This window comes from Schistocerca gregaria, chromosome 5 (genome assembly GCF_023897955.1).
Source record: "Schistocerca gregaria isolate iqSchGreg1 chromosome 5, iqSchGreg1.2, whole genome shotgun sequence".
Lineage (NCBI taxonomy): Eukaryota > Metazoa > Arthropoda > Insecta > Orthoptera > Acrididae > Schistocerca > Schistocerca gregaria.
This window is the reverse complement of record NC_064924.1, coordinates 667614974-667631525: the sequence shown is the minus strand read 5'-3', so window position 1 is coordinate 667631525 and position 16552 is coordinate 667614974.

The window sequence follows — 16552 nt, the reverse complement described above, 5'->3', positions numbered from 1 at the left end:
GTCTAAGTATGTAAGCCGTATATTCGTTACGTAATCGTGCAACTAACAAGGAAGAATGTAAAAATAACAACACTGTGTCGTCTGTTCACTATAACAATGCATTCGTAATTACTTGTCTAACTTCCCTAGGTTCTTGACTGGATAGTTAACTTTACAACATAGCTGCATGTTTGTAAGTGTGACAAAGAGTACCAGTAACGTGAAGTGAAAAATTTTATAGCCAAGACTAAGTTAAAAAGCAAATTATCATTCAAGAAACGGTTTTACAAGTGAAATGTGGTGTAAACCTTTACTCTTCCTAGTACGCAGAGTTTCAATTTCAACGCAATTATCATGCGGTATATGTCGGTAATGAATGCCAAAATTTTTCTCAAGGTTAGCGTCTATGTTATTTTTCTATGAGCCAGCCGGCGCACGTGGCTGCCTGCGGTGCGAGTCATTGTCTGTCTCTTTGTTGGCGCGCGTCGTTATTGGGATTAGGAGACCTAACTTCTACAAATTCACCTTGGCGAGAGGGCCCTACCCTGTTTGAATCCCGCCAGTTCTGATGCAATTCAGGTCTGTCGTTACGATTATATCGTCTGTCGTCATGTCGGTTGCTTCTGTAATTAATTTCTTGTCGGTCACGTGGTGAGAACTTCTCCCTGAGTCGCAAGTGCGCGGAGGACCGTTGTGTCGGAAGTTATTCTGTCTCCCTTGATAATAATTATTTTGGTTTCCATACTGTCTGTTTCTCTGATTGTCTCTGTGATAGTCATTACCGCAGAGGTAATCTTTCCCTGTAATTACTACTACTCTGCCAACGTTTGTCATACGGGTGATGTCTGTTTCGGTCACAATTTACGTTCTAAGAATAGCCTTGTCGTGTATTATTTCTGTCATCGCGGAATTGTGACAGACGTGATCTGTAATTGTTGTGCTCCTGTTTTCGCGTTCCGCGATTGTCAGTGGCAATTTACAGTTCTTGTAACAGTCCCTGAAAAGCTTCAATGTCGTCTTTGCAACGTCCTGCTAAAATAATATGTCGTAAATGTTCAGGCAATTTGATTAATCAAATGCGGATGAGTTCTGAGGGGCTGTATGAGTTTGAAAGATACTGATTCTTATGCAACATGTTTTCAAAATATTTCACGAGACTGGAAAATTCAGATTGATCGAAATGTTTCATCATTATGATGCTGTGTTTTACTCGGTCTTGTGTAGCTTGAGACCAATACGCTGAGAGGAAGGCATGATAAAATTCTCCTTCACTGTGACAATCGTGAATGACCGATCGCATTCTTAGAGCTGGTTCATTTTCTAAGTAGCCACACACAAATTCTAAACTGTCCTCCAATGACCAGTTGGGAGGAAAACAATGAGAGAATTGATGAAGCCATGCTTGTGGATGATTGTCGTTGCCAGAATTCTTAAATGTTTTGAATTTACGTGTAGTAATAAGCAGCTTATAGTCAATATCATCATGTCGGCGAGTCGCACATCGCTCATTGTTACTTCGTTTCGGCGGTTCCATCTCAAAATTCAATGCTCCTTGCCAATTTCTTTCATAATTTCCGAAGTGTTCTATATTATTAATTTTATGGTTGTTCCGTATTTCTATCTCCCTCTTCCCATGCTGGATCGCTAGTGTCCTCTAAAATATGTAATTCTTGTTTTACATGTGCCAACTGATCTTTTACTTCCCGGATTTCTCTTTTGTACTGTGATTTGATTTGATTTTGATTTTGTTTGAATTTTCTAATTTGTTCATACTCTTCAGTGTCAGTGAAGGCTACAGCTCTTGTGTCATTCAGATCATCATCTACCTTTGTAGATAAGTTAGTGATCTGATCTGAAAGTTCGGCTACTTTATCCGATAGTGAAATTATTTCCTCTGTGTGTTTTTCTGAACCAAGTTTCAGTGTCCATTTGTGTTGAAATTTTATCTACTGTGTCCTTTAAGTTTTCCTGAGTCTTTGCAAGTTGTGTAACCGAATCGGTAGATGCAACTGAGTCAATTTTAGCTTGCAAGGTGTCGTGATTTTCATGAACAATAGTTTGCAGTTCTTGTATGGCTGCTTCGTGATTCTGTAATGCATTTTCATGACGCGAAAAAATAGGTTGGAAATGCTCATAAATTTGTGTTTTTACGTCATTATAGACTTTTTGACATTTCGATTCGATTTTAAGTAACTCAGCAGTTAAAACTTCACCTGTTTGTTCAAGTGTGGTGTCTAACTTTCGAAGATTTTCTTCCATTGTGTCTAAGTTTTGAAGCTATTGTTAAACATTTTCAGTACATAGGAATTGCTTCATAGCGGCGTACATAGTACAATTAAATGTCATTTTATTTTATTAATAGTGTGTGTGCTGCCAGGGAACGTTACATTGCCCCCTGGCAGCATTTGGCAAAGAGTTTCTATACTTTGACTCAATGGTGCCGGTAACGTTCTTTACAATTCTGTTGTTTTTTTATGGGATGGCTCTTTTAATTAGTCCCAGGGTTATATATGTTCATGGCTCCCCCATTTGGGCGAAGGCAGACAGGAAACCTGGGCAAAACTGTGCCGGAGCCCAGCCATCCCAGTTGGTTCATGATTAATCTTGTCTCCTTAGTAGTAATTGTTTTGAAATGCTTTAGCAGTTTGTCATCAACAGTTACATAATATCACAGTCACATACAGTTCAACGAAAGTTTGTTGTGTGGGTTTAACAACTCGTAATTATCATTTTGCTGTATACTGCAAGGTCACTTGTCCTAGGACATATCACTTAGTTTTTTTGCAATCATTTAGTATAACGTCGCTTTCATAATGTTCTCACTACCTACGTGTTACAAATCCATCTCCTACACTTGTTAGTGTTCATTTTCTCTCGTCAATTTACGGGTATACATAATAAGTGCTCATTGTTTGTCAAAAACCGAGTTCATGGACATGTTATGCAGTTTATGTAAATATTTTGGAATATGTCAATAATGCTGTAGCTGGTGAACGGTGTGGAGTGATTGTTGAGCGGCGCTCGGCGCTGCGCGTCTGCTCCGTGTAGGTCACCGCCCGCGGTGTTGACAGCTACGGCGCGGAGAGGCGTGTGGCTGTCTGGTCTGCTACGGGTTGCTGCGGCCGCTGCATGGCTCAAGTAGCCGGATGCGCGTTGTATATCAGCTCGCCCGTGTGACGTCTTCTTGCAATGATCCAGCAAACATGCAACAAGTTCAGAAACAGAGTACTATCCTTATGGGCATTTTTCCTGCTATGGGAAAAAACGCACACAGTTATTGACAGTTATTATTCAGTAGGCCTTCACTAGTCTGGTTTGCACAATGTTTCGTTGTCACAGTAACGCGTTTTACGGGCACACAATATTTTTTCACCATGTCATGACTTGTCATTAGTCACACGCAAGTTTTCACCTTAGAACAAAATGTATCTCTGTAATCAATGTGCTTTCCTGGCGTCCCTTGACACACAAAGAATATTTTTTTGTACTCACGCACAGTACAAGTTATAGTTTAACACTAGCTTGGTCCACCGTCTATTATCGGCTTACTGTCCGTGTCGTGTTAGTTCCTTGTCCACTTGCACACACGGCGATGATACAGTTTCTTTTTGCTTGTCCGAAACAACCTCTTGACGTATTGCTGCAGTTTTAACAATCACTGTCTGTCTCTGCCACACAATACTGCACTTTTGTTTAAGTTTTTTCAGTTACAATGTCCGTTGTGCAATGTTTTGTAACAGCACATTCGTAAATTCTTTGTTCACTCTTTACCAAGGTGTGTGATAATTGCGTACATGGTAACAAATATTAAACTTTCGTATAAGTTTGCCCAAAAATCATCTATATTTGTGTTCGAGTAGATTTTATTTGTGCATTCCAGCCGGATTCAGGCATATTGTTCAATAACTCCTTTGAAACTATGTCTCACTTTACTTGCAAGGTCCTACGTAACTACAGTGTAGTCTCTATAGGCTAAAATTGACTTGGACTGTATCAGGCAGCTCTTTTTACTGATTCGATCTGTACATGCTTCAATTGAAGCTTCTTTGTGTGTAACTTTGCGTTACACAAATTTGCAACAAGTTAGCCTCCCATGGTGCCCTCGGGTCACTACTGGGTACATTACTCTCTTTGATACTACTGGTTTGAAAATAAAGTTCTCAGGGTCTCATATTATTAACATTATTCCGGGTTCGGACCTGTCAGTCTGACAGCTACACACACACACACACACACACACACACACACACACACACACATATATATATATATATATATATATATATATATATATATATATATATATATATATATAATAGAAAAGACTGTACCAAGAAATATTTCAAGTTTGACACACATATAGAATATTATGCAGTACACAAACTAATCACTACTAAAATGTTTCTCCTGACTGATCTCTGTCACAATTTAACACTACAAATAATTGCACTAATCAGGTTATCTGTGCAGACATTTAGAGTATGTTTAAGGTAACACTACCTAAAAAGAAGACATAACACAAATAATCATAAAGAAAAGAGAAAGTCAATTATATTCTTATAACTAAATACTTCTACACTAGTACATTATCTTCACAGATCACATCATTAATGTTCATTCATTTCCAAAAGAATGGTGTACCTGTTTACACATAACACATAGGACTATTAGCCATTTATTGTAGGAATATTTTCACATCTTTACGCGGATACAGACCCCGTACTCTCCCTGATTGGGGATCTGCTAAGAGATAGCTACTATTTCCTTCTTGGACCAAGGAATGCAGTATGAGGCTCGGTTTTGTGAGGCTTCACCTCGATATTGTATTGATATCCCTTAACAGTTCCTGGTCGTTCTGAAAATACATCTGCATAGTTAGATACTAACTGTACCAAATCCTGCTGTTGCATTGAATTCAAATTTTCGGACTGTGATACTTGTTCACAAGTGCGTCCACATTTGCTATTAATTGATCACCTTGTACGTCTGGATGATAGAGATTTTGTCCTAGGGAATGACTGTCTAAATGTAGTATCCACTGATTCCTACATTTTATGTTAATAGCACTGCAATTAGGCACAGGAACCTCTTCAGATCTGAGCATGGACAATTCTATCCTCCTACCCGTTTTCATCAAACTTAATTTTCCCCGAGAAAGGTCGATTACTGCGTCCCTTTCTCTCAATAAATCTACCCCCAAAATGCAGGCTACCTTTAAACCCTTTACTACCAGGAACGAGCACACTATGGCTTCTCCTCCTATATACAACTCTACTCGCAGTTGGAGCTTAATTATTTGTCGCTGTGCACTGATGGCTCCAGTGACTTTGCAATTGTTCACAGGGAAAGTCAGCTTACGCTTTTCTTTCCCCAGTACTCTGAATAAGTCCATACTCATGACACTGACAGTAGCACCTGTATCTACTATTGCTTGCACATCAATATTGTTAATTTTGATCACTATTATCGCTTGTACTTTGTCTTTGTGCTCCTTTATGCACGTCGGTGGTTCAGTTATTAATTCATGTCCCATCTGTACTCCGTCATTATACCTGAGGATACAGATTTCCGATGTTTTGTTCTGTGTCGGGCTGCTCTCGCTCCAAACCTCAGCCGACGATGGAGAGCGTATCTCGGATGAATCTAGTTTGTTGGATTATTACTGGTGGATGGGTGTGGCTGATCTGTGTCGCTGACCTCCACTATGTGTAAGTTGTGTTGCGTCGGCCACCAAGGTTGCGCAATTGGCGCATTTTGTGGTGGCGGTCGGTTATTGTCACATCTTTCACTGTTTCACCGGTCCGGACTGGGCCTCTGGTTCTGTGGCCATGTTCGGTTTGCATCGTTATAGGTATTGGTGTTCCACGGCCCCCTGGCATTTTTCCATCTACTATTGCATGATGGGCCTGATTCATATCCGTCATCGAACCTCCTTTTCCGTTCATTGTTCACCGGCGGACTATTGCCGTTCCGGTCTCTACCTCTATTCCCGTTTTGTGCATAATCTTGTCTCCTATTGTTACCTCCGCCGTTTCTATTATTTGGCGTAGGCGTGTTATTTCGACCATTTCTGCAAACGTTTCCGTTACTTCTAGCCAGTTCAGAGGCTGCCTTAACATCCTCCTGAATCAGGTCAATTGAGTCCAGAACAGACAAGAAATGTTCCATGTGCATAAGTTTTTCCTTTACGTGTATTGGCAAGTGTGATTTCAAAAGTCTGATCAAATCCCGGGATGAAATCTGCTCGTCCCAGTAACGGGTCTTATTAATGTATTTCTCAAAATATTTTCGCAAATTCGTGGAGAATACGTCTCTGGATTATATACCTCTTTCCGTAATCTCTCCTGAATACATGTTGACCAATATTTGGCCAAGAGTGCCTTTTTAAATTGCTCATATGTGTCGCAACTGTCAGCTGCTTCGGTTGCCCATAATGCAGCATCTCCTTGTATGTAAGACATAACGAACTGTATTTTCTGTGTATGACTCCAAACTCTAGGCAAAATGTTTCTAAATCCCTTGATAAATACTACAGGGTGAACAGATTTCTTCTCCGTTGTAAAGATCTGGAACTGTCGGTTTTTAATCAGGCTTTCTTCAATCACTATTTTGGAGTGACATTTCTTTGTTTCGCTGACATTGGTTGTCTGTTCTGTCTCGCACCTGCCGTCACACACGCCTGTGCGTCGCCGTGCAACAAGCTGTTTTCCAGCTCCGCAAGATGACGGTTGACATTCCGCTGCCTCCGCGGAATGTCGGTGTGCACCGCCCTTCCGCACTGGGTCCCAAGTCTTTGGCCTCAATCGCGGCGTGCACCTTCTCGTCTATTGCTTGATTGAGGACGGTGTCTTTTGCCTCTAACCTGTTCCTAAATTCCTTTTCAATTTTGTTCGCCTGTTCGGATATTTTCTGCTCTATTGCTTGACTTCTGTCAATTTCTAATTTTTCCATCCTCTTAACCAGTACACTGATTTCATCTACGATACTGGCGTTAGCCACCTGGATATTGTCTACGTTTTCGCTCAGTTCTTGCACCGCTTTGGGTATTGATTCATAGTTTTGTTTCAAACTAACAATCTCACTTTGAATAGCTTCCAAAGATTGCATTAACTGCAAATCTCCCTCATGCTGGCGTCGATCACGCTCTGCTTGTTCATGCATAAACGTAGCTTGGAAATGGAGCATGCGCTCGAACATAACTCTTAATGATTGCACTTCTGACACCTGACCACTCTCTGGTCCGTGTCTAGTGCGTGCGGGTGGCACAGTGTTTCTACTTTCAACTGAAAGTCGTTTAATGAACACAGTAAGAGCATACGGACTATCAGATCAATTGTGTGATTGGATTGAGGAGTTCCAAGATAACAGAACACAGCATGTTATTCTCAATGGAGAGAAGTCTTCCGAAGTAAGAGTGATTTCAGGTGTGCCGCAGGGGAGTGTCATAGGACCGTTGCTATTCACAATATACATAAATGACCTGGTGGATGACATCGGAAGTTAACTGATGCTTTTTGCAGATGATGCTGTGGTGTATCGAGAAGTTGCAACAATGGAAAATTGTACTGAAATGCAGGAGGATCTGCAGCGAATTGACGCATGGTGCACGGAATGGCAATTGAATCTCAATGCAGACAAGTGTAATGTGATGCGAATACATAGAAAGATAGGTCCCTTATCATTTAGCTACAAAATAGCAGGTCAGCAACTGGAAGCAGTTAATTCCATAAATTATCTGGGAGTACGCATTAGGAGTGATTTAAAATGGAATTATCATATAAAGTTGATCGTCGGTAAAGCAGATGCCAGACTGAGATTCATTGGAAGAATCCTAAGGAAATGCAATCCGACAACAAAGGAAGTAAGTTACAGTACGCTTGTTCGCCCACTGCTTGAATACTGCTCAGCAGTGTGGGATCCGCACCAGATACGGTTGACAGAAGAGATAGAGAAGATCCAACGGAGAGCAGCGCGCTTCGTTACAGGATCATTTAGTAATCGCGAAAGCGTTACGGAGATGATAGATAAACTCCAGTGGAAGACTCTGCAGGAGAGACGCTCAGTAGCTCGGTACGGGCTTTTGTTAAAGCTCCGAGAACATACCTTCACCGAAGTGTTAAGCAGTATATTGCTCCCTCCTGCGAATATGTCGCGAAGAGACCATGAGGATAAAATCTTAGAGATTAGAGCCCACACAGAAGCATACCGACAATCCTTTCCACGTACAATACGAGACTGGAATAGAAGGGAGAACGGATAGAGGTACTCAGGGTACCCTCCGCCACACACCGTCAGGTGGCTTGCGGAGTATGGATGTAGATGTAGATGAATCACTGGGTGGCAGTGGCAACATTTCTTGCCCTTCTGCCCCCAGATTCTCACATTGTACTTCCTGAACTACGCCAGTAACATTACCTTGTGCTCCACTTTCTAACTCGGTACCACTGCTTTGCTAACTGTTGTTCATTATCCATGTTTATATTTTTCTGACTACGCAATCTAACCATAGTCAACAAAAAAAACAAAATCTGAACTAAATATCCTTACACTCAGGTTTCGCTGACATAATCACTCAAGAAATGGTCATTTGTTGAAACACAATTATTATATACTACGATGACTAACTACTCAAATGTCCTGTTATTAAAAAAAAAAAAAAAAAACACTAACAACAAGCACACCACTAATGTTCCGAGAACACCGCACTGAGACTACTTTACTACCCACAGGACAACTACACTGTAGCTTTACCTTTTGGTGATCTATCTTGGGTGCAGCTGCCCCTGGTATTGTGGTAGGTAATTAATTTTTTGATATAATGAGCTCTCTTCTTCAGCTTGCCTCTGGGTATACAGTGTTCTCAGGCAAAAAATCATATACAGGTATTACCACACAATATTCGTTAGGCAATACATACAATACATGAAAAAATTATTAATTGTTCTCCAATAAAGTTCGACTACAATAATTTCCTAATTATCTCATGGGTATTTTGTGGCCACTGCTTATTCGGGCCCCACGTTGGGCGCCAGTTTGATGAAAAAAAAGATATGAAATATGTATTACGTAACAATGTGAATGGATAAAAATGAAAATGGGGGAGAAATGGCTTTAAATATTTATGTTATTTACTCTTTCAGTACTAACTTTGTCGTAGAAGCCCTTATTTACGTGTGGTAATAAAAATACATTAAGACAGAATTAAGCACATTTAAAGTTACGTGAACCTTAGCAACCCTCTAATGTTTGATGAATTCAAACTAACTGATTAATAACATTTATTTGAAACTTATTTAAATTAATTTTTTTACGTATTTTGGCCTTGGCACACATTTTCTAGATGCAGTGGGTTTTTAAATATTTATTGAATTCTTACCCGGCGTTAGCTATGGAACACAAGACGGTCTCTGTAAGAATAAAATGGTTAAATATTGCCAAGCCGACCTGAACATTTAATTATCCTTGACAAAACACACTTCAGAACGTTTAATTATCATTGACAAAACACACTTCACTAACGTTTAAGTTATTTACTTTAGAAATGGAAAGAACCACCAGATCATCAACTTCAACGTTAATTATCCGCCTATGAATGCACTAATGTAAAACCAGTAATAAAGTCTGTCAGCCTCAGGATCGCTGTAAAAGAAAAATATCTCGTGATTCACTGCTAATTTTACCTGCTCCCTATTTACGGGTTTGGTTAATTTTATAGAGGAAGAATTTTTTAAATGTGCCGCCGCTGCAAATCGTTCGGTCGCGGCACAGCCCAGCAACACCAACGATAATCGCTAAAAGTGCTGAAAATTATTTAAAGAAATATTATAGATGACATGGGCAAGCTAATTTACATGAGCAATACACAATTTTGATAAATTATAATGTATTTAGACTGTAACAATCATTTAAATTATACACCTGTACAATTTCTCCTCTAATGGCGGCTAAAGATAGATACAGACAAACGAAGTCTACTCATTCATATAATGCTACGTCACAGGTTCCTCTCTCTCAGCTCTAGAGGAAGACGACAGAGAATACACATTATGTAGCGCTATTAATGTTATTGCTCATTGTGAATGTCTCTCTGTAATCTTACAACATTATTTTCCTCTGTGGCTATATTTTACATTTTTTCATCGCAGATATTAACATATTTCGTAATTACATTATGAGTATAGAAATATTACAATCATAAATACGTCGAGAATATTATTACAGAAAATATTACAGTAATAACCAACGCCCTTTACACAAAATTAAATAACATTTTTTGTTAAACAGTTACAGTACTTACGAATAGCTGCATAGCGGCGTACATAGTACAATTAAATGTCATTTCATTTTATTAATAGTGCGTGTGCTGCCAGGGAACGTTACAAGTTTAATCATTTATACGTTAATGCATGACTCAGGGACGTGTGATGGTCTTTCTCTCAGCTCTAAGCAAGTTAACTAATTGACAATAATCATTCCGACAAATTAGGTGCGCAGTGCTGCAGTCTTACCTCAAATTTCTTCTCTTCAAAAACAATCACATTATTCAAACTTTATATTCCTTTCACCTTTCATTGTACACCTCATATACATCCTTGCTGTCCTTTCTTCATCTAACAGACACAATCTCAAGTCCACACAACACTACTGAATACGTCCATCACCAACCACATAACTTTTTTATTGTCAGCCAGGTAACAGTGTGTGCTGAACTGCTCTCCCACTTTTGGGAATTCCACTGGCTCTATCTTGCAAACAAAATACAAAATACGAGCATAGGATGAAAATGTCCTTATAAATAGTCAAGAAATTTGTTTCACTGTCTAACAAAATATCTATCATTTATTTGAAGTGACACAGAAAATATTATTATAAGCTACGCTCAGGCAACACCTCTTAACTAGGTCTTGCAAACCGCAAATCCAAACATTCTCTAAAATAGAGACATCAGATATACTACAGCCCATTAAAATTGCTAGACCAAGAAGAAATGCAGATGATAAACGGGTATTCATTGGACAAATATATTATACTAGAACTGACATGTGATTACATTTTCACGCAATTTGGGTGCATAGATCGTGAGAAATCAGTACCCAGAACAACGACCTCTCGCCGTAATAACGGCCTTCATACGCCTGGGCATTGAGTCAAACAGAGCTCGGATGGCGTGTACAGGTACATCTGCCCATGCAGCTTCAACACGATACCACAGTTCATCGAGAGTATTGACTGGCGTATTGTGACGAACCAGTTGCTCGGCCACCATTGATCAGACGCTTTCAGTTGGTGAGAGATCTGGAGAATGTGCTAGCCACGGCAGCAGTCGAACATTTTCTGTATCGTGAAAGGCCCGTACAGGACCTGCAACCTGCGGTCGTGAATTATCCTGCTGAAATGTAAGCTTTCGCAGGGATCGAATGAAGGGTAGAGCCACGGGTCGTAACACATCTGAAATGTAACGTCCACTGTTCAAAGTGCCGTCAATGCGAACAAGAGATGACCGAGACGTGTAACCAATGGCACCCCATACCATCACACCAGGTGATACGCCAGTATGTGGCGATGACGCATACACGCTTCCAATATGCGTTCACCGCGATGTCGCCAATCACGGATGCGACCATCATGATGCTGTAAAGAGAACCTGGGTTCATCCGAAAAAATGACGTTTAGCCATTGGTGCACCCAGGTTCGTCGTTGAGTACACCATCAAAGGCGCTCCTGTCTGTGATGCAGCTTCGAAGGTAACCGCAGCCATGGTCTCCGAGCTGATAGTCCATGCTGCTGCAAACGTCGTCGAACAGTTCGTACAGATGGTTGTTCTGTTGTCTTGCAAACGTCTCCATCTGAGACGTGGCTGCACGATCCGTTACAGCCATGCGGATAAGATGCCTGTCATCTCGACTGTTAGTGATACGAGACCGTTGGAATTCAGCACAGCATTCCGTAGTACCCTCCTGAACCCACTGATTCCATATTCTGATAACTGTCATTGGATCTCGACCAACGCGAGCATCAATATCGCGATACGATAAACCGCAATCGGGATAGGCTAGAATCCGACCTTTATCAAAGTCGGAACGTGATGGTACGCATTTCTCCTCCTTACACGAGGGATCACAACGTTTCACCAGGCAACGCCGGTCAACTGCTGTTTGTGCATGAGAAATCCGTTGCAAACTTTCCTTACGTCAGCACGTTGCAGGTGTCGCCACCGGCGTCAACCTTGTGTGAATGCTCTGAATAGCTAATGATTTGCACCTCACAGCATTTTTTGCCTGTCGGTTAAATTTCGCGTCTGTAGCACGTCTTCTTCGTGGTGTAGCAATTTTAATGGCCAGTAGTGTAAATGTTTAACTAAATTCAACTGCTCAATGAAAGGAACATTCCTGACATGTTATAGGCAATCCAGTTCTGTGGCTTGGTGGCAAGGTGGCGTGGCAACCAATAGTTCTCGGTATTAAAAGGTAACAGCCTACGTTTACAGGTAGACTTTTTGCTGGCAGTTTGCCTGTTTGGCGTCTTTTTTTGGGCACCTACGCTTCGTAATCCATGGATTTTTGAAAGTAGCTCAATTACTAATAGATCTTGAGATGGTACCTGTGTTCTCGACAGTAACTTATGTTACTCCTTTACTTTCCCCTTAATTTTTGTATCACTCTTACCAACTGCACTACTCGACATAATTATACAGCTTCATAAAACCTTGGCAATGATCCGTCAAAAAGAAGGTCTGCTACCCGCATTGTGACCCATTTTTAGCGACAACCGTTGTTCTCAGGATATCTGCTGAGACTGGCACCGGGCGTTGTTAAATGAATGTTTTCTCTTCTTCTTGTTAGGTACACACACGTGACGGCTACCTCTCATCCGTTACGGGAAGGAAATTTCTCGCGATTAAGTACTTCTTAGTACGTCATCAGGTGCTGCGGACGATGGCTGTGGTAGAAATTGTAGTATCTTTTCATCTACACTCCTGGAAGTGGAAAAACGAACACATTGACACCGGTGTGTCAGACCCACCATACTTGCTCCGGACAGTGCGAGAGGGCTGTACAAGCAATGATCACACGCACGGCACAGCGGACACACCAGGAACCGCGGTGTTGGCCGTCGAATGGCGCTAGCTGCGCAGCATTTGTGCACCGCCGCCGTCAGTGTCAGCCAGTTTGCCGTGGCATACGGAGCTCCATCGCAGTCTTTAACACTGGTAGCATGCCGCGACAGCGTGGACGTGAACCGTATGTGCAGTTGACGGACTTTGAGCGAAGGCGTATAGTGGGCATGCGGGAGGCCGGGTGGACGTACCGCCGAATTGCTCAACACGTGGGGCGTGAGGTCTCCACAGTACATCGACGTTGTCGCCAGTGGTCGGCGGAAAGTGCACGTGCCCGTCGACCTGGGACCGGACCGCAGCGACGCACAGATGCACGCCAAGACCGTAGGATCCTACGCAGTGCCGTAGGGGACCGCACCGCCACTTCCCAGCAAATTAGGGACACTGTTGCTCCTGGGGTATCGGCGAGGACCATTCGCAACCGTCTCCATGAAGCTGGGCTACGGTCCCGCACACCGTTAGGCCGTCTTCCGCTCACGCCCCAACATCGTGCAGCCCGCCTCCAGTGGTGTCTCGACAGGCGTGAATGGAGGGACGAATGGAGACGTGTCGTCTTCAGCGATGAGAGTCGCTTCTGCCTTGGTGCCAATGATGGTCGTATGCGTGTTTGGCGCCGTGCAGGTGAGCGCCACAATCAGGACTGCATACGACCGAGGCACACAGGGCCAACACCCGGCATCATGGTGTGGGGAGCGATCTCATACACTGGCCGTACACCTCTGGTGATCGTCGAGGGGACACTGAATAGTGCACGGTACATCCAAACCGTCATCGAACCCATCGTTCTACCATTCCTAGACCGGCAAGGGAACTTGCTGTTCCAACAGGACATTGCACGTCCGCATGTATCCCGTGCCATTCAACGTGCTCTAGAAGGTGTAAGTCAACTACCCTGGCCAGCAAGATCTCCGGATCTGTCCCCCATAGAGCATGTTTGGGACTGGATGAAGCGTCGTCTCACGCGGTCTGCACGTCCAGCACGAACGCTGGTCCAACTAAGGCGCCAGGTGGAAATGGCATGGCAAGCCGTTCCACAGGACTACATCCAGCATCTCTACGATCGTCTCCATGGGAGAATAGCAGCCTGCATTGCTGCGAAAGGTGGATATACACTGTACTAGTGCCGACATTGTGCATGCTCTGTTGCTTGTGTGTATGTGCCTGTGGTTCTGTCAGTGTGATCATGTGATGTATCTGACCCCAGGAATGTGTCAATAAAGTTTCCCCTTCCTGGGACAATGAATTCACGGTGTTCTTATTTCAATTTCCAGGAGTGTATTTTTATTGGCATAATCATCCTGAGCACTGCACCTAAAGTAAATAAAATGTTTGTTCAGCAGACGGGAATAGTGAGAGCGTTTTGTGAAGTAGAAAACTGCTCACAGTGCAGAAGTCTTTTTAAGGATTTCGCAATCCTTCCACTCATTTCCAAATACATTTACTCGTGGCCGAGCGGTTCTAGGTGCTTCAGCCTGCCGCTACGGTAGGAGGTTCGAGTCCAGCCTCGGGCATGTATGTGTGTGATGTCCTTAGGTTGGTTAGGTTCAAGTAGTTCTAAGTTCTAGGGGACTGATGTCCCATTTACTCCATAATGGTTTCTGTTATGCACACAATCACGCTACAAGACACAAAAGTAATTTTCATGTAGAGCTTGCGTTCTTGCCAGCGTGCAGGTGGTGTTCCGTAGGGTGGTCCCTGATTATGTTACAAACTCTCATGGATGATGGAGAAGGGAAAGTGAATCAGTATGAGGTATGGGACCCCGATCGGGAAACAAGAATGTCGAAAGTTATAACGAAAAATCGCTCTGGTATCTCAGAGCGGGATACATTACGGTACTTTTGCTACTAGAATCGTAGAGTAGACAATTCCGGTGAGCACTTGGATGTAGAGGTCGGGATAATAACTCAACTAATCCAGTATCCAATCCAGATGGTGTAGTATATACTGTCATCAGCAGTGCTGGTGTACAATGCCTGTTTTGTAGTAGCTGCAATTTGTGTTTACAAATCGAAGTACCAACGTCTATCAGCCCAAAGCAAATGGAATTTTGCCGGGGACGGAACTTGCAGACATTATTTTCGTATGGACAAGCAAGAGGAAGTAGCAGAGATGCGGAAAGGTTGTACGGGACTAAATGTCAGCGGCTCACACCGCGTTTTCAGGACTGATAAAACGATTAAGTGAAACAGGACAGTTGGTACCGCTGTACTGAGAAGAACGACGAATTATGATTTCTACCAACTTGGAAGATGCAGTGCTTGCTCGAGTGGGTAAGACGCCTGCAATCATCACTCAGTCAGTTGCATGCTTCGTCTCTTACTGATTTCGGAACTTGGTGTTGTGCCCAGCCAGTGGTTCTTGCAGGGCACTTTCCACGGATGAAACCTGTTTCACAAGAGAGAGAATGCTGAATAGTTTCTGTAGTCATGTTTGGGCCTGTTAGACTCCCAACGCTACAGTTGTGAAGGGCCATATACTCAGGTTATTAGTCATGATGTGTGCAGGCACAGTCAGTGATTACGTAGTCCCTTTTCTTATTTCTTCCCGTTTGAATGCACCACTGTACATGTTGTTTATCAGAGACATACTACGGAGGTTCCTGGAACATAGCCCGTTTGTTATGCGCCAACAGGATTGTTTCCAACATGGTGACTCCTCACCTCGGTTTGCACTGAATGTTCGCCTCGCTCTTTTCATAAAGTGAGAGAGAGAGAGGACTGGGCCGGCTTCCCTAAACAAACCCGCCCGCGTACGTGACGAGATGGAAAGCACCATTTAATGTATAATTAATTGGTGGAAGCAAACCATTTTGGATACAAGACAACTGAAAGGGCGATGAAAAAAGATGACGTTTGACTGACTTCTGTTTGGGTGATTAAAAAAGAAACGAACTGAGGGCTACAAAATAAAACCGCTGAAAAGAGCGTAATGCCACTGCTTACGGCAAAAGGTTTGATACTTATAAAGGGTGTAGAAAAATTGTGTCATGAAATTTTAAGCCTGTATAGGTGATGCCAGTAGGAACCAAAATTACTGGTGTTGTGTAGGTCGACAACGCAGCACTTTTAAACTATGGTAGCTCGGCGCCACGCGCTCCTGTTGGCCGTGGGGTCGCCCTGTTGTCGTTCGTCGGTAGACGAGCAGCACAGTGGTTGTCGGTTCCCACATACAAACGTCCCTCGTCCCATCACTGACCCAACGTGATACGCACTCGCGTCGAATAGGTCTTGCTCTTTATCTCCACCTCACGTCAGAGGCATTCATACGTAAGCTTCGCTTCGGAGCACACACACGTCACCAGCGATTTAGCCATACAGTAAGCATGGCGGCACAGTATTCCTTTGAAGAGCAACGAGATATGGTTTTTGTTTATGCACTAGCCGAAGATAATGCGGAAGAAGCTCGACGGTTGTTTATAGCGATTCTCCGGCGATGTGGAGAAACAGGTTCGTT